Here is a 19,836-nt window from a genome sequence, read left to right as displayed (position 1 = left end):
ACGTCTGCTGCACCTGTGCTCTGAGTAGCTGTGGCTCTACCCGGATGATTTCATCCACCATGACCCTTAGCTCCTCCTCTGAAAACCTGGGATGTCTTTGGGGTGCTATGGTTGTGGTGTGAGTGTATGTGTGAGGATGTGTGGGGTGATGTGTGGAGTGATGTGTTGGTGTGTATCTTGTGATGTGTGCGGATGGTGTATGGGTGATGGTGTTCTGTGCCTCTGATTGAGTGGGTGCTCCTGGCTTTTGTCTCTCTGTGTTGGCAATCTTTTTTTTGTTGGAAGGGTTGTGGGTAACGTGGGTGTGTGTTTTATAGTGATGTTTGTGTGTGGGTGTGGTGTGTGTATGTGTGTCAGGTGTGTGTATTTTGAATTTTCCAATGTGGTGTAGTTTTGTTAGTGTGTGTGTATTTTGAGCGTGGTGGTGTGTACTGCCAATGGTTTACTGTGATTGAAAGACCGCTGCGGTGATTCGATGGTCGTGATACTGTGGGCGTATTCCTGTTGGCATAACGGTGTGGGTTTGTATATCGCCAGTTTATCACTGACCTTTGGTCTGGCGGACTTGTATGGGTGTCTGTATAGAGGCGGATTTCTCAGTGTGGGTCACAATACCCTTAGCGGAAAGCCGCCGCAGTCACGGTATGTTGGCGGCTGTCAGCACGGCATTTACCACCACGGTTGTAATGAGGGCCATATTGTCATATAATGCTGTGTCTGCAATGCTGAAGAGATCAGCATGGTGCGTCCAAATTCAAGGGATTCTTAAAACGTGATACCTCCCTTATTGAGGATACCTTCCCACTTCTTGCTATATTTCTCAAGATAATTGGGTTTCTCCAACATAAACATTGAATATAGAGAGCTTATTCACAATCTGGCCCCCTATTACCTTCTCCAAGAATGTTTTTTTTTTTTTGCAAAGCCCTGTATCCCACCGGTTTCTTACTTAAAAAGTCTCTTATTTGTAAATATTAAAAAAATTCCCTGTGCTCCAATCCTTTCCTTTCTCAGAGATCCACAAATGTACTAATCCTAGTACCCTCATAACAATCTCCTAACCTTAGAAGCCCTTGCAGGAACCACTTAGAAAAGCAACAATCCTTAAAAATGTTTGGGAGGGTGGGATTATTGTCTATTGGCGTACAGCGATTAAACCTACCAAGTCCTGCTTTTTTCCGCCTAGGGCTCAAACATTTAAAAGCAGCTTCTAATACTTTGAACTGCACTTTCTTGTAATAGCTAGGTTCCACCATCACCGACAGTCCCCCATTAGCTACTGGTTAAATTATTAACTCATAAATTCTTGGTCAATATTCTACCCCTATCATACCATGATTAACTACCACCAACGGATAAATATATATTAGAAAGCCACTGCTGCTGATGCAATTTTAAATTTGGAATGGACCATCCTTCCTTCTCTCTCTAGGTAAGGACATTAATTTACTAGCTCTGCTGCTCTTACCGTATGCCCAAATTAATCTGGTTACTCGCTAATCTATTGCTATAAACCATGATTTCTCAAAAACCTAAGGATTTGTCCAAAAAAGATACAGCACCTTGGGCAGAAATATCATTTTAATCATATTGCATTGCCCCATTATGGACATATGCAGGTTGGTCCATCTGCTGAAATCTTGCTTTGCTTTCCGTAAAATCAGCTTCAGATTCAAACTATCTATCTCCTCCACCATATGGGTAATGTCTATACCTAAAAATATTGCATGGTTCACCTTATGGAAATCTTGAGTAGTGTTGTACTTATTAACTAACAACTGAGGTTTTTCTCTGTTTAATAAATATCTAGAAAACTCTCCAAAATTACTCGCCTCCTTTTCTATTTCTCTTAGAGCGTCATCCGGATTAGCTTTTACAACAGCTATATCGTCTGCAATTGACAGTATTTTGGTATTCCATCCATACCTATGAACTGGCAAAATGGCTAAGTTCTTTTCTAGTTGTCTGAGCAAAGGATCAATATACTATGCAAACAGCAATGGGGAGCATGGACGCCCCTGTCTAGTGCCTCGCCCTGTTTGTATGCTATCAGATTGTCCTCCCATTAGCTGTATCTGTGCGCTTGGGTGCAAATAAAGAGCTTTTATTGCCAGCAAAAAGATTTCTCCCAGACCATACATCTCCGCAAATAATCCCAGTTAACCCTGTCAAAGGCCTTCTCCACATCCAATAATGCCACTGCCATAGGTTCTTATGCCACGCCAATTGTATCAAACAGCGTGATGACCCTACTAACATGATCAGCAGTATCCCTCCCAGGAATAAACCCATGTTGGTTTAGTTTAACTAATTCCTTGATAACAGTCGACAGCTGTGATGCAAAATTTTTAGAATAGATCTTAACATCACTATTTATTATTGTGACTGGCCTACACGAACTTGGATTATGTGTCATTTTCCCCTTTTTCAAAAATACTGCTATATTGGCAGAGGACCAAGAGGGGGGAGCTTTGCTACCTTTCTGCACTAGAGTAAACAATTCTAACATTACAGGCAGCAATAAAACCTTAACATGTTTATAAAATTCTAAGGGGATTGCGTCCGTTCCTACGACTTTCCCAGTGGGAAGTCCCTGAATTGCCTCTTCAAGTTCATCCATGCTGATTCTATCACCAAATACCTCCTGCTCTTCTCATGTGAGCTTGCCGATCTCTTTAGTACTTAAAAACCTGTACATTGCTTGCTTATCCATGGGAGGAGCAGGCTTATAAAGCTCAGCATAGAACCTGCAAAAAACCTCCCTAATACGTTCAGGGTCTGAAATAATCCACCCCTGTCTGTCTTTAATTTGTTTGGGAACCCCAGTGGCCGCCTTATGGCGTGCCCGCACCGCCAATAGGCAGCCAGCCTTCTTGCTATTTTCATAGCATTCGGATCGCTTTGAGAGGTATTTTTCCGCCACTTTTTTTGCTGAGATCTCATTATTGGCTGCTCTAGCTATAGCAATCTTCTCTAGGGCACTATTCGTACCTCTACCCCTCTAAATAGCCAAAATCAGATGGCTTTCAGCCTCTTTGAGCTTTAGATAGGCCTCTTTAGTCAAGGTTTGAGTATACTTCTGACTTCTAAGGCGGAAGCTCAGGGTTTCTCCTCAAACTCCTGCCTTTAGAGTGTCCCATACAGTCTCCACTGGAGCAGTCCCCCTATTAATTTCCAGAAATTCCTTCATCCATATATTAATATGGTGATGACATTCTTAATTGAGAAGGAGCCCTCTCTCGAAGGTCCACCCTCTCCTATTATCCTTAAAGCCCTCCATATTTACTTCCAGTATAAACAGGTTATAATCTGCCATAAACCATGGATATATTTCCATCCCTGCCCCTGTTAGCAATTCAGGGGAGATAAGAAAATAGTCTAATCGGGTCAGTTTCACATGAGGACCTGAGTCGTACGTATGTCCAGGGTCTGGTTCACAAAGTTTTAACCAGGCATCTACCAACCCTAATTCCTTTTGCAAGCTGCGAAGAGCTTTGTATACTCTTGGTTTACATCCAAAATACCTATTGGGAGGGGAACCCATCAGATCTATTAAACCATCCCATGAGCCATTAAAATTGGCTCTCCACATAATATATAAGGAGGGGGTTACTCCGTTTATACCACTGATATAAAATCTAACACCGTGGGATCATCCACCACAGCTCCCTATAAGGAACATAGGGTAAAACACCTGTTACTGTGATGACACTCACATCACCCTTCTTCCATTTTTATCTGCAATCTGTTTTGGTAACTTAAACTTACTACTGCCAGCTAATATCCCAACCCCCTTAGTCTTTACATTCTGTTCTGTACAGATTACTCCCTTTATTCCTACAGAGTCTAGAATAGATCTATTACAATACTCTGCATGCGTCTCCTGCAGAAAATATTTGTCTACCCTCCATTTTTTCAAATCTTCAGCAATTTTTTGCCTTTTCCGGGGACTATTTAACCCACATATATTTATGGATGCTATTTGCATTCTAGCCATTTACCCATCGATTCTCATCTATTACGCTGAGGCACCTACAGTTGTTAATAATTATACACATTTACCATTTCTGGCTTCCCTCCTTATATGCCAAATATCGCACTTCCATATTATTTGACTATTATTCCTCCCTAGTTTAACTTTCACCATCTCCTCCTCCCATTTCTCCCCTGTAACCACAAGCTTTGAGTCCTCCTTTTCTTTTTTTTTTTTTTTACCTCCCTCCTGCCCCACCTTCCCATCCTCCCTTCCTTTCCCTCTTCTCCCTATCCTACTCCTCCCCCTTTTCTTCCCCCACCTTCCCACAGCCACCCTCCCCTTCCCCACCCCCCAACCATTTGGGCTATCAGACCCCTACTGGTCTGAACGATGGAATCCCTGAGTGTCAACCTCATATCCTCCCCAAGCCCAGAAACAACCATGCTTCCACCAAATGTGTTTACCCCCCATCCTCGCTACAAATTAAAGTTCTGTCTGTCTCTGCTCAATTTTATGTGTGTTCTGTGATTTCAGTTCCATCAGATATTCCTTTGCTTGAATCTCAGATGTATGTAGCCTAGTTTTCCCTTTAATAAATGTCTTCAAGCATGTTGGGGCCATCAAAAAGGCCTCTCCTCCCATGTCCTGAATAGGCTTGATCATTTGTCGCAGCCTCCATCTGCGCTCTACAGTAATCCGGTTGAGTGAAAAAATTGTCAATACAGCGTGGGCCATTCTGTCAGGCCTCTTCAAAAAGTTTGTCTTAACAGATAATTACCAAAAAAAACAAAACAATATGGCTCTTGGATGTTTTATTCATAATTACGCTCTCCCACTCCCCTAGCCAGTGGGAATCTAAAGACCCTTTGGATTTCCGCCTCCCAATCCCATTTTGTAAGCTCTGGAAAGGCATTACGCAGGAGCTTGATCATAAATGTTCTGATATCATTACCCTCCACCCCTTCTTCTATACCTACAAATCACAAATAATTTCTTCTCTGCCGGTTTTCATAGTCTTCCAATTTCCACATGATATCAGTTAGTTGTCCTCCTTGGGTTTCCACCTGCTCTTTCAAAACCTCGACCTCATTCTCCACTACAGAAGTTCTATTTTCCATTATATTTAACTTTTCTTCTATTTCCCCATAAGTCTTAGCTACCTTACTCACCGTGACCTGTAGTTGCTTGGTGGCCATCCGGGCTCCCTGACTCTCCGTGCGTGTTTCAGTTTGCAGGTCTCTTATTGTACCATATATCAGTTGCAGCATGTTTGTATCTGTGCTAGCTGTATTATTGATATGTTCGCTGATACAATTTTCTCCTGCTTCAGCATTAGGAGGCGGGATATCCTTAGAATCTTTCTCCAAGCTAGAGAGTCTGATTCCTGAGTAGTCGCATTTAAGAGTCGCAGCACTCTGTCCTGAGAAGTCTGTTCCATCTGTTGAACCGGATCGCAACTTTATAAGTCTACGGTGTCGCCACTGCTGTTTTACTGTGGGGCCTACCGCCGATGATAAGGTCTCAGACCCTGATGATATACTCTCTTCATCTTCACTCTGATTACTTCCACTACTAATGGCCTCTCAATCTTGGGTTAATGAGTAAAAAGTATCTCCTTCATCCTTAGACCAATCCATATTCTATCTGCCCCTTTCCAGTTTACTAATCTTCACATCCAGACCTTTCATAGCTTCAGCACCTGCTAGACTTAGTTCTTTCCCTTTTCTATTACTGGATTCCAGGGGCTCATCTACAGTGCCATGGATGTCTTGAGTTTCTTTTTTATAACTCCCCATTTGCATTTGCATGCTTACGTTTCTTGGTGCCCTGGTGATTACTTCAGTCCATTCAATCTGCCCCTTCAGGCTCCTACACTAATCTGATTGACCCCTCCCACGAGTTTGTGACATGTCAGTGCCCAGGTAGCTCTCCGGAGCCCCACTATTCGCTTGTGGAGCTTCCCTTTAGGGTCCATTACTTCTGGATTCTCCCTCATATACTTCAGCACATCCATAGATGGGAGTGAAGGGTTCAGGGTGCCTTTCTCCTGCCCTCCGTTGGAAAAAAAGTTTGTGGTCTGCCCTTTGCCTTATGATCAGTTTGAGGCACCCTACCCATTCCAGACACATCTTTAACGGTCCCACCACCAACTTTACTGTTGATGTAGCTGGCCCTACAGCAGACCGCCTCGCTTCCAAACCTACCTCACTGCCATCCTTTGCTACGTGTTTCTGACAAGCTCCCTCCATTTTATCTCTAACATTTTGTATATTTTTAGGTGCCATTCCCACTTTCCGGAACCTAGGCCGGAGTCCAATTAACTCACAAATCCTTCTTATTATCTTATGCCAATGCTCTACCTCTCTTACTATACAAATGAGTATGCTCCTAACTGGTCCAGTCAAAGTCCAAACAATGCTGCCTTGGGGGCCAATCCTTGCTCTCTCAAGCTCACCCTCCTTGCTGCGTAGCCCAGTCCACATTGATATCCCACTGATCAGTAAAGGGAAAGGTGCGGAAGACATTGTGACGCGAAGGGTTAATTAGCTTGAACAGTGTAGATGAGCATGATGCCTGCTGAAACCTGAAACAGGTTTCCTATGTGTAAGAAGCAAGATGTGTAGGAGAGAGAGACGGAGGTCGTCTTAACCCTGGGAACGGGAGTACAGGAAAAAGACGGAAATAACAATGGCTAGGGAACGGCACAGCAGCCAAGGGACACTTGCTGATAACATAGCTAGAAGATGGAAGAAAGGGATAAAAGAATCCAAGCTTCAGGTTATTTAAGCACTGAAGCGCGGGTGAGGGGATTGAAGCTCTCAGTTGGGGTTGTGAAAGCTTTCATCGCCAGGCCCACAGCGCTGTCACCCTGGTTTTGCTGTTCAGAGACCGTGACGATTGAGGGAGAGAGAGATCCAAGCGGGCAGTACAGGGCTTCCCAGCATTTGTGGATTAAGTGAAGTTCCACCCAGGGATGAAAGACCTTTGTTTCTCTGCTCTATTATCATGATTGATTATTATGCTTGCACTATGTTTATAATCTGAAGTATTCAGCTTGTTTATATTTTGCTTCCTGAACATCTGAACCCCTTCTGGGCCCAGCTAGCGCTCCCTCTGTGGGGTTCCCCCTCACCCCCCCCAAGGCAGGGATGGAAGGGGAAGCCCTTCCCCTTCCATCACCGCCCCCCCCCACCCTCCTGTCACTTCAGCGCGCGATCGCACACTGTTTGTCACAGGGCCTCCTCCCATGAGCTTCCAGCGCGATCGGAAGAGAGATGCTTTGCATTTCACTTGCGATCACGTGGGGGAGGCCGAGAGAGGCTTCAAAGGGAAGGAAAGTTATTTCCTTCCCTTTGAAGTCTTTCTCTGCGTTTTGGAAGCCGGATTAGGCCGATCAGCCCCCAGGGGGGCAGAAACCTCTAGGCACCAGGGATAATTTTTTTGTTTTGTGTTTTGTTTCAGAGGTGGGGAGCGACCCCTTAGGCAAGGGTCGCTCCCATAGGGGATAAATTATATTTAGGCCATTTCTGCCCCCCTTGAGGGCAGATCGGCCTATTTTTATGAGGCCAATTTGCCCCCAAGGGGGACAGAAACCACTAGACACCAGGGAGGTTTTTTTTCGTTCATAATCACGTGAGGGGACCAACCCCTTAGGCAAGGGTCGTTCCCCAGAGGGCAAATTCATTTTAAGCCATTTCTGCCCCTCCCAGGGGGGCAGATCAGCCTATTTTAATTAGGCCGATCTGCCCCTAAGGGGGGAAGAAACCACTAGGCACCAGGGATTTTTTTTTTGTTGTTGTTTTACAGGTGGGGAGCGACCCCTTAGGCAAGGGTCGGTCCCCTGGAGGGGCAAATTGTATTTAGGCTATTTCTGCCCGCTTTGGGGGCAGATCAGCCGATTTTAGGCCAATCTGCCCCCAAGGGGGGCAGAAACCACTAGGCACCAGGGATCTGTGAAAAAATGTGATGTGTCCACGTTGTGTTTTGGGCCATTTCCTTTTGTGGGCGCTAGGCCCACCCACACAAGTGAGGTACCATTTTTATCAGGAGACTTGGGGGAACGCTGGGTGGAAGGACATTTGTGGCTCCTCTCAGATTCCAGAACTTTCTGTCACTAAAATGAGAGGAAAAAGTGTTTTTTTGGCCAAATTTTGAGGGTTGCAAAGGATTCTGGGTAACAGAACCTGGTCGGAGCCCCACAAGTCACCCCATCTTGGATTCCCCTAGGTGTCTAGTTTTTAAAAATGTGCTGGTTTGCTAGGTTTCCCCAGGTGCCGGCTGAGCGAGAGGCCAAAATCCACAGGTAGGCACTGTTTTCTGTGAAAAAATGTGATGTGTCCCTGTTGTGTTTTGGGCCATTTCCTTTCGTGGGCGCTAGGCCTACCCACATAAGTGATGTACCATTTTTATTGGGAGACTTGGGGGAACGCTGGGTGGAAGGAAATTTGTGGCTCCTCTCAGATTCCAGAACTTTCTGTCACCGAAATGTGAGGAAAATGTGTTTTGTTAGCCAAATTTTGAGGTTTGCAAAGGATTCTGGGTAACAGAACCTGGCCAGAGCCCCACAAGTCACCCCATCTTGGATTCCCCTAGGTCTCTAGTTTTACAAAATGCACAGGTTTGGTAGGTTTCTCTAGGTGCCGGCTGAGCTAGAGGCTAAAATCTACAGGTAGGCACTTTGCAAAAAACACCTCTGTTTTCTGTCAAAAAATGGGATGTGTCCACATTGTGTTTTGGGACATTTCCTTTTGTGGGCGCTAGGCCTACCCACACAAGTGAGGTACCATTTCTATCGGGAAACTTGCGGTAACGCTGGGTGGAAGGAAATTTGTGGCTCCTCTCAGATTCCAGAACTTTCTGTCACCGAAATGTGAGGAAAATGTGTTTTTTAGCCAAATGTTGAGGTTTGCAAAGGATTCTGGGTAACAGAACCTGATCAGAGCCCCACAAGTCACCCCATCTTGGATTCCCCTAGGTTTCTAGTTTTCAAAAGTGCACAGGTTTAGTAGGTTTCCCTAGGTGCCGGCTGAGCTACAGGCCAAAATCTACAGGTAGGAACTTTGCAAAAAACAGCTCTGTTTTCTGTCAAACAATGGGATTTGTCCAGGTTGTGTTTTGGGCCACTTCCTTTTGTGGGCACTAGGCCTACCCACACAAGTGAGGTACCATTTTTATCGGGAGACTTGGGGGAATGCTGGGTGGAAGGAACTTTGTGGATCCTCTCAGATTTCAGAACTTTCTGTCACCGAAATGTGAGGAAAATGTGTTTTTTTAGCCAAAGTTTGAGGTTTGAAAAGGATTCTGGGTAACAGAACCTGGTCTGAGCCCCACAAGTCACCCCATCTTGGATTCTCCTAGGTCTCTAGTTTTAAAAAATCCACAGGTTTGATAGGTTTCCCTAGGTGCCGGCTGAGCTAGAGGCCAAAATCTACAGGTAGGAACTTTGCAAAAAACACCTCTGTTTTCTGTAAAAAAATGGGATGTTTCCATGTTGTGTTTTGGGCCATTTCCTTTCGTGGGTGCTAGGCCTACCCACACAAGTGAGGTACCATTTTTATCGGGAGACTTGGGGGAACGCTGGGTGGAAGGAACTTTGTGGATCCTCTCAGATTCCAGAACTTTCTGGCACCGAAATATGAGGAAAATGTTTTTTAGCCAAAGTTTGAGGTTTGCAAAGGATTCTGGGTAACAGAACCTGGTCAGAGCCCCACAAGTCACCCCATCTTGAATTCCCCTAGGTCTCTAGTTTTAAAAAATGCAGAGGTTTGGTAGGTTTCCCTAGGTGCCGGCTGAGCTAGAGGCCAAAATCTACAGGTAGGCACTTTGCAAAAAACACCTCTGTTTTCTGTCAAAAAATGGGATGTGTCCACGTTGTGTTTTGGGGCATTTCCTGTCGCAAGCACTAGGCCTACCCACACAAGTGAGGTATAATTTTTATTAGGAGATTTGGGGGAACATAGAATAGCAAAACAAGTGTTATTGCCCCTTGTCTTTCTCTACATTTTTTCCTTCCAAATATAAGAGAGTGTGTAAAAAAGACTTCTATTTGAGAAATGCCCTGTAATTCACATGCTAGTACGGGCACCCCGGAATTCAGAGATGTGCAAATAACCACTTCTCCTCAACACCTTATCTTGTGCCCATTTTGAAAATACAAAGGTTTTCTTGATAGCTATTTTTTACTCTTTATATTTCAGCAAATTAATTGCTGTATACCCGGTATAGAATGAAAACCCACTGCAGGGTGCAGGTCATTTATTGGCTCTGGGTACCTAGAGTTCTTGATGAACCTACAAGCCCTATATATCCCCATAACCATAAGAGTCCAGCAGACGTAACAGTATATTGCTTTCAAAAATCTGACATTGCAGGAAAAAGTTACAGAGTAAAACGTAGAGAAAAATTGCAGTTTTGTGCACCTCAATTTCAATATTTTTTTGTTCAGTTGTTATTTTCTGTAGGAAACCCGTGTAGGATCTACACAAATTACCCCTTGCCGAATTCAGAATTTTGTCTAGTTTTCAGAAATGTTTCGGTTTCTGGGATCAAGCATTGGTTTCATGCCCATTTGTGTCACTGACTGGAAGGAGGCTGAAAGCACAAAAAATCGTAAAAATGGGGTATGTCCCAGTAAAATGCAAAAATTGTGTTGAAAAATTGGGTTTTCTGATTATAGTCTGCCTGTTCCTTAAAGCTGGGAAGCTGGTGATGTTAGCACCGCAAACCCTTTGTTGATGCCATTTTCAGGGAAAAAAACACAAGCCTTCTTCTGCAGCCCCTTTTTCAAATTTTTTTGAAAAAAACCAAAATGTTCACTGTATTTTTTTTGCTAATTTCTTAGCCTCCTTCTGGGGAACCCACAAAGTCTGGGTACCTCTAGAATCCCTATGATGTTGGAAAAAAAGGACGCAAATTTGGCATGGTAGCTTATGTGAACAAAAAGTTATGAGGGCCTAAGTGCAAATTGCCCCAAATAGCCAAAAAAAGGCTCGACACAGGAGGGGGAAAAGGCCTAGCAGCGAAGGGGTTAATGTGAGCTTGCTGCAGTAATTGAAATATGCGTTTCGTATACAGTTAATCAAATCTTATATCTATCAATGAACTCTTTGCTCACATATAAATAGATGTCAATGAAATCTTCGCTCATATAGAAAAAGATGCTCTTTATTGCAGTTTTTTTTCATTCTACTTCGTTGATGTGCCAAATTCATACATTTACCTGAAATTCTAGTAAAGCTAAATTGTGTTCATAATTGGCATGTGGTCCTTCATTGAGCGTCCTTATTCACTTATATCGGACAGATCAGGTGTCAATCAGTCACCTGGATAAGACAATTTGCTACCAGAAGTGGGGTATAAGGTAATAATGCCTCTTTGGGGACGTAAAAAAAGTGGGGCAGAGAGCGGAAGGCAACATGGGGCAGAAGCCAGATCCATTGCCTGGTGGTTAGCAACTGTCCCATTCTCTGGTGTGGCAGGACTCCTGAACCAGTGGGCAGCGCCGGTTTTATGGGAAACAATAGATAAGAAAGTGACTCCTTTCTTAGTGGAAGATGCGGTCGAGAGTGTGAAACTGAAAGGAGTGAAGCTGGAGCTGAAAGCGACAAGGCAAGTGGGATGGCTATTCCTGTCTGCGCTCCATACGGTATACAGGAAAACATTAACCTAAGATGCAGAAATAAGAAAGCTGCAGGATGAGGATGCAGCCTTGCAGGAAAGGCAGTTACTTATGAAAGAGACTATAGAAAGTGCAGTGACTCGGGGTGATCAAATGGAGGCAAGGTGCACCGCATTAGCAGTACGAGTAGCAAAACAGAGGAGTAGGCAGAAGCCTAAAATACCCTCAGCTGTGCAAGTGAGGGCATTGGTACGCAAAGAAAACTGGGATCCTTATACTTGGGATGGAACAGTCTCGGATAATGATGATGACTGGAATTGGGAGGATGAAGTGGAAGTAACTGTAGCAGAATTAGGTGGAGTTGAAAGTGCAGAAGGAAGTGTAGGTGAAGTTGAAGGTGGAAGGGGAAGTATAATGGAGGTTCACGCACTCATGCAGAACACATCAAAGGGAGTGAATGGTGGGCAAATATAGAATTCTCGTTTGATAAGAGATTATACACAGAGTGAGTTGTTGGAAATTACCCGTATGTTGATGCCTGCAGAGCCTTTGTTTAAATGGTTGGTGAGATTGTGGGACACTGGAGCAGATGGTACATATTTATCACCAACTGAACTTTTGAAAATGGGATCAGTAACTACACATGCCATGTTAGGGCAACGGTTACGAGGTGCACAGGGGCAACAAGCTTTCTTTCCAATGGGTTGGTTGATGGAAGGAGTGAAGCAATTGTACCCATCTGCTATAGATGTGGAAGAGAGTTGGGGCTCTTGGCATACAATTTCAGAGGCAAATGAACACTGCGAGAAATGGGGATGCAGAACGCAGTGTATTCCCAACAGTTTTTAGGACCTGACATTGAACACGTGACAGCAGGGATCAGGGCACGGTTGATCAGGAATGCCCCTCTGCATATGAAAGGTGCCTTGTCGGCTCTTCTAGGACCCGCTCAGGGAAGACCAGTGGGGGATGTGGTATTATTAATGGCACAATTGGAAGGGCTTGACAGGCAAAAATCAGCAAGAGCCGTGGGGCAGGACAATAGGTATAAGGGAGGAGAGTCTACAATAAAAGTGACCAGACGACAGATGTGGATAGATTTATTGAATGCTGTGGTGAAGAAAGAGGAGATAGAGGGGAAGCCTTCCCCTTATCTGCTTAATAAATGGAAAGCCTTGCAGCGTAGACAGAAAGAAAAAGAGGTATTCAATGAAAATCAGCCCTCAGCACCACCCATGGAAGAGTCTGGGAAAAGTAGGAAGGTGCCTGTCTCAACTCTATATCCCGACTTGTCCAGCGATGGCTGGGAAGTCCCAGACCCCTTATTATGAAGGTCAGGCCAAACGCCGGGAGTCAGAGCAGTGCAAGAGGTGCGGAAGTAACTTTAATAAATCGAAACCCTAAGAGGCTGCCAGGAAAGGATGTGATCATTAATGGTTACGGGGGTTCTGAGACAGAGGCCAAAGCTGTTAAAATCAAATTGTCAATTGGTAAAGGACCCCCGTTCTCGGCAGAGGTATTAATAGCTGAAGTACCAGAACACATTATTGGCATGGATTTGTTAGTAGGCAAAACTATTGATCCGCAATTGGGAACATTTACTTTTGGTGTGAGGAGCGTACATATAAAGAAATCTAGGACAGTTCTGGTTGGCCATGCAAAGTGGAGTCCATTACATGTGCCTCCTCCAAAGGAGCCGGTGTGCATTAAATAGTACTGCATATCTGGAGGTCATCAAGAGATTTCAGAAACCATTCAGGGGCTGCTAGATGAAGGTGTGTTAAGGCCGACTGTGAGCCCATTTAACTCTCCCATATGGCCCGTAAACAAACCAGATAATACCTATCGAATGACTATCGACTATCGACAATTGAATAAAGTGGCTCCACCCTTGGCAGCCACAGTCACAGACATCATCTCGCTAGTGGAACAGCTGAGCAAATATGTGGGGGAATGGCATGCCGTAATTGATTTAGCAAATGCCTTTTTCTCAATTGACATTGATGAGGCCAGTCAAGACCAATTTGCAATAAGCTGGCAGAACAGACAATTCACATTCAGGAAGTTGCCCCAGGGATACGTGCATAGTCGCAGCTTGTGTCATGGACTAATAGCCAGAGGTTTAGCCAACTTCTCGGCAGGGGACACCCGACTTTCACATTACATTGATGACATCATGATCACTGGGGAAACCAAAGAACAAGTCTCAGACACACTGGAAAGGTTAATTGAGTACTTATAGCAGAGGGGATGGGCTATTAACCAGAGAAAGGTCCAAGGCCCTGCACAAGAAGTGAAATTCCTGGGCGCTATTTGGTCAGAGCTGGTAAAAAAAATACCACAGAAAGTGATTGATAAGGGAAAAGCAGCTAAAGATTCCTACAATTAAGGCAGAAGCACAACAATTTATTGGTTTGATGGGATTCTGGAGACAACATATCCCTCACTTAGGATTAATACTGAGACCATTTGATCAAGTCACACGAAAAAAGCATGCTTTCCAATGGGGACCTGAACAGCAAGAGGCCTTTAAGGGGGCAAAAGATGCATTACAGAACTATTTTGCGTTAGGTCCCATCACAGAAGGAGACCCGTTTGAGCTGGAAATGATAGTACAGGATGATGTAGTGATGTAGGGCCTATAGCAGAGGCAAGGGAAAAAGAGGGTGCCACAAGGATTCTGGTCAAAGAGATTAACACCATCCATGCGCAATTACACCCCGTTAGAGAAAGAACTAGCAGGGGCATATTGGGCATTAGTGGAAATGGAACGCATAACTGGTGACCGGCCGGTTGCCATAAGAACACAGGTCCCTTTAATAGGCTGGAAATGAGAAGGAGGAGTTGGCACTAAAGTAGGCAGGGCGCAGGAGTCTACCATCGCAAAGTGGAAATGGTACCTGCAGCAGAGGGCAAAGCAGGGGCCAGTAGGAGTGTTGAAGTTACAAGTAGATATGCTAGGGGCAGTGGACGTGCAGGCAATGGCCTCCTTGCCAGAACCTTCTGAAATGGAATCTTCACTGTTTAAAACAGCCACACCTTTTGAACAGCTTACTGAAGAGGAACAACAAAATGCATGGTTCACAGGTGGCACTGCCCAGGCAAATAGTCACATTCCAGCCTGCTACAGAAATGCTGCATCTGAGAGGAGGAGATAATGGATCAAGCCAACTTGCAGAATTGCAGGGGGTAGCAGCGGTGATTGAACAGGCCCCCATCGGAGAGAAAACATTTGTGTACACCGACAGCTGGGCCACTTACCAAGGATTAGTAAGCTGGGCCCGACTTGGCGCAAGGATGGATGGAAAATTAAAGGCACCCCCATTTGGGGAGGCAAGCAGCTATGGGAAGAGATGTGGGAGAAAGGGCAAAAATGTCAAATCTATGTGGGACATGTGGATGCCCGTTGCCCATCGGACACCTCACTTGCATCTCTATTCAACAATACCGCAGATCAGATGGCCAAAACACAAACAGTGGTCATCAATGAGGAAGCTGCTTTAGCAAACTGGGCCCATGCAACATCCGGACATCTAGGAGAGAATGGCACTTATGCATGGGCACATCAACAACAAATTCCAGTTACTAAAGAACGAGTGCAACAAGCAGTAAAGTAGTGCCCCACATGTAACCAGATTAGACAATTGCCCCTGCAAAAGAAGACTAGCGGCCATATCAGAAGAGGAACTGCAGTTGCTATGGTATGGCAATTGGACTATATTGGGCCGCTACCAAAAGAAGAAGGAAAAAGCTACATATTGACCATGGTGGACACCTACTCTGGCCTTATGTTGGTTATGCCTGGTAAGTCTCCAAACCAGAAGTCCACTTTGCGAGGGCTAAAACATTATGGGGTACCTGATGAGATCCAAACAGATAGGGGCATACACTTTTCAGGGAAAACAGTGCAGGACTGGGCGCAGCAACAGGGAATTCAGTGGATTTTGCACCTTAGTTATTATCCACAAGATGCAGGCATGATTGAGCGATATAACGGATTGTTGAAACAACAGCTAAAAATGTTATCAGCACATCAGACTCTAAAAGGGTGGAGTAGCAATTTAGACAAAGCCTTGTTCGAATTGAACAACAGACCAGTTGGGCAGCAGACTCCTTTCATTCGGATGACAGGGCATGATAAAGAAACCACCCATACAATGATTGTCTGGAAAACTAACCCTCGAGCTTGAACACCTTTGCAGGCTACGGCTGGCAGTATAGGACTGGACCTGTTTGCTCCAGAGGATGGAAAAGTACCTGTAGGACAGGTGAAAACTGTTCCCCTAGGAATAGGAGTAAGAGTACCACCTGGAACATATGGTAGAATTGCCCCTCGATCCAGCCTAGCCATCAAGGGAGTGTCAGTACTAGGGGGAGTCATAGACCCAGATTATAGAAGAGAAGTTAAAATAGTATTGTTGAACCAAGGAGATGCTGCTGTATCGTATCAAACACATGACAGACTTTCACAATTGATTTGTGAACAAGCATACACCCCCCACATTGAAGAAAGATATTCCCCCCCCCCATAACACCCAGAGAGGTGAGGGAGGATTTGGAAACACAGGAAGAGAAGTATGGGTGCATCATCCAGGGAAAAAGCCAGAGGCAGGAGAGATAAGGGGTGGGGATTACGTATATTGTACTTTTAAAGAACTCTAATGTACCTGTGTTTGTACCTGCAGTGAGACTTATCCCAAGGTCATAAATGATGACATCTGAGTCGATGACGTGGTTCCTGTTTGCGGTCATAATTACAACCGGAAGAGGTGTTTGGGTTCGACCGAATGTAGCAGAGAATGTCGTTACGGACCTTCATGTCACTTGTGCACCTCAAGCCACTAACGTAACTGATGACCAGGGAAAGATTTAACTTTGCAACGTAAAGGTACCTGGAGGCAAGTGGATGGCTGCCAAAGCTGTGACCTGGAAGGTAACTGGACAGCAAATCCGACATGCCAACGGACTAAACGAGTTGCAGGGGACGCCAGCAACAGTACAGGTTTTGAATTATACACTAAACATTATATGTAAATATTGTGATAAAATTGTACCTTTTCCACCAGCACAGGTATATCCGTGCACACCCTATGATTGTTCTGACAAACAAAGTATTTTACCAGGACATTTGATGGTTGTTACAATGAACAATGGAACCAAAGGAGCTCGATATTCCAAACCACCAACCTTCATGTTTTATGTAGCTGAAAGACGCATGGTTAGCAACGTAGGCAACGTTTCCATAGTTCAATATAGAATAGGATGTAAGCAAGCTTTGCATGCAAGCATAATTAGCCGTATTGTGTTACAGATAAATATTGCCAAGGGGAATGTCTCAAAGTATGATCCATTATGTGCACCATGGACACCACACTTATGGCCCTTGCCAAAGCTACGCATTAGAAGAGATCTATGATCCTTGATAGACGGGGCAACCGGATTCGGGGTAGGGGCCCTGAATTCTTTTGATATTGAAGCCATTAGGAATAAGCTATCCTCCACAAGATATAGTACAGGAGAGGCCATAAAAGTAATTTCCCAATGGGGGCCCACACACTCTCAAGAAGTATGAAAGATCCTGCAAGGGTTGTATTGGGATTGGAAATGGCATAATTTCACTTATGAGCTATTTGGAAAAAGCTTTCAAAACACACAAGCAGTGTCTAAGGGCATCCAGTGCATACTATGGCAAAGTATTGTTAATCAACAGTATGCAGACTTTAAAAGCAGAATGGGGACAGCTTCAGGGTGAATATTGGAGACAAAAATTGCATTTGCCTGAGGAAATATGGGTAAAGCCCATACAGTTTCACTGTGAAGGACAAATGTGTTATGCTCATTTTGATCTAGCAAGAAGTGTTCTTCCTTCTGAAATATGGTGCCCCTTTATATTGCTCCCCATAGTGATAGGTAAAGAGTGGTGGATACCTCATACTGGCAAAAAGTGGATTGATCAAACAAATCACACTGTAGATCCCACTAGATGTGCAGATTGGTCTAAGGGGTGGGTATGTACCCACACTGGACGGGTGCTAGAGCCATGCCTTGACACAATACCAGGAGAATGTGAATGGTTACTTATCCTATTAATGGCACAGACGTATATCAGCTAGGGACAGAGAGTATATGTTATGTTACTAATCATCCGTTACTCATTAACGGATTTGTACAAACCACCGGAGAGCAGGTTATGTGCATGTGTACTATTACTAGCATTATTGACATAAGCACTCACATCCTATATCGACCAATTAAGTTCACCACAACCACATTACGGACGCAAATGTGAGCACAGTTAGAATGGAACATCCCGCTTGTTGTTAAGCTACCCAGACTAGAGGCAATCAGGCACTATGCACAAGCCACATTTGCTAAATTTGATATGGCAGCTAAATATACCAAGGATACCGCCATACAGATGACCATAGACGCCAAACAGCTTATGCACACTGCTTCACGCATCCAGCAATTAACTGAGGACCATTGGTATGACATTTTCTTAGGCTGGGCACCAGGAGCTACAAAGACGCTAAATATAATGTTACATCCTTTAAATTGGTTATTGATTGTATGTGTTATGTTAATGACTATACTATGTAGACTATATGTACTCACAAAACAGCTTTATACTAAAATGCAAGCGCTGAGAATAATACTGACAAGTATTCGTAGCAACCTAGCTAGCGAAACATCGAAATAAATGATTTTGTTTTGCATGCATCGCACTCATCTAAGGGGTGGAGCGATCAGTATAGGGAAAGGTGCGGAAGACATTGTGACTCAAAGGGTTAATTAGCTTGAACAGTGTAGATGAGCACGATGCCTGCTGAAACCTGAAACAACGTGGAAAAATCCATGATGTTGTTTTCAAGTTTGTTTTCCAACATTCCATGGATAAAATTATTCACAGCTGCATGTGTAAGAAGCAGGATGTGTAGGAGAGAGAGACGAAGGTGGTCTTAACCCTGGGAATGGGAGTACAGGAAAAAGACAGAAAAAAACAATGGCTAGGGAACGGCAGAGCAGCCAAGGGACACGTGCTGATAACATAGCTAGAAGATGCGAGAAAGGGATAGAGTACAAGCTTCAGGTTATTTAAGCACTGAAGCGCGGGTGAGGGGATTGAAGCTCGCAGATGTTGTTGTGAAAGCTGCTATCGCCAGGCCCACATTGCTGCCTCCCTGATTTTGCTGTTCAGAGACAGTGACGCTCGAGGGGGAGAGAGGTCCAAGCGCGCGGTACAGGGCTTCCCAGCATTTGTGGATTAAGTTCAGTTCCACCCACGGATAGAAGGCCTTTGTTTCTCTGCTCTATTATTATGATTGATTATTATGCTTGCACTATGTTTATAATCTGAAGTATTCAGCTCGTTTATATTTTGCTTCCTGAACATCTTAATGTGAGCTTGCTGCAGTAATTGAAAGATGCGTTTCGTATACAGTTAATCTGAGCTTATAACTGTCAATGAACTCTTTGCTTACTTATAAATAGATGTCAATGAACTCTTCGCTCATATATAAATAGATGCTCTTTATTGCTGGTTTTTTTCATTCTACTTCGTTGATGTGCCAAATGCATGCATTTACCTGAAATTCTAGTAAAGCTAAAATGTGTTCATAATTGGCATGTGGCACTTCATTGAGCCTCCTTATTGACTTAAATGGAACAGATCAGGTGTCAATCAGTCACCTGGATCATACACCCACCATCCAGCGGCCTCAGTGCAGCATCGGGGTGGCAACAATCTCACTCGCGCCGCACATTTTCCAGGGAAAGCCGTGAAGCTTTTACCACTTCAGTGCGTCATTTCTTACCGAGGTAGCTCTGAGCTACGAGCCTCCCAGAGCTTGTCTTGTGATCTAGCAGCCATGACAGGCATGGAGGTGGGGGCGTCCGTTCTTGTTGAGGTAGCTCCGAGCCTCCAGGAGCCGGAACTTGTCCTGCAATCCAACCTGGAGGGTGGCGGAAGGTAACACCGGCACACAGCACGATCAAGATCTTTGTTGCCGCGGCATCTCTACACCACAGCTCCGCGTCCTCTGCAGCAAGGTGTTCGTCCAAATGGTGCCAATGGTGGGGCCTGCAGACGCCAACTACGCGGACACCATCTTGCCTAATATATCTTTTATAAAGTCCCTGCTTATAATAACACTGCACCCAGCCCTGGGGACACATAGGGCATACCTTAGGGGGACCTATATATACAAATAAGGTAGCTAGGGACTTTTGAAGTACCTTTAAT

The sequence above is a fragment of the Pleurodeles waltl genome, chromosome 12 (genome assembly GCF_031143425.1).
Source record: "Pleurodeles waltl isolate 20211129_DDA chromosome 12, aPleWal1.hap1.20221129, whole genome shotgun sequence".
NCBI lineage: Eukaryota > Metazoa > Chordata > Amphibia > Caudata > Salamandridae > Pleurodeles > Pleurodeles waltl.
Note: the sequence above shows the minus strand (reverse complement) of the source record.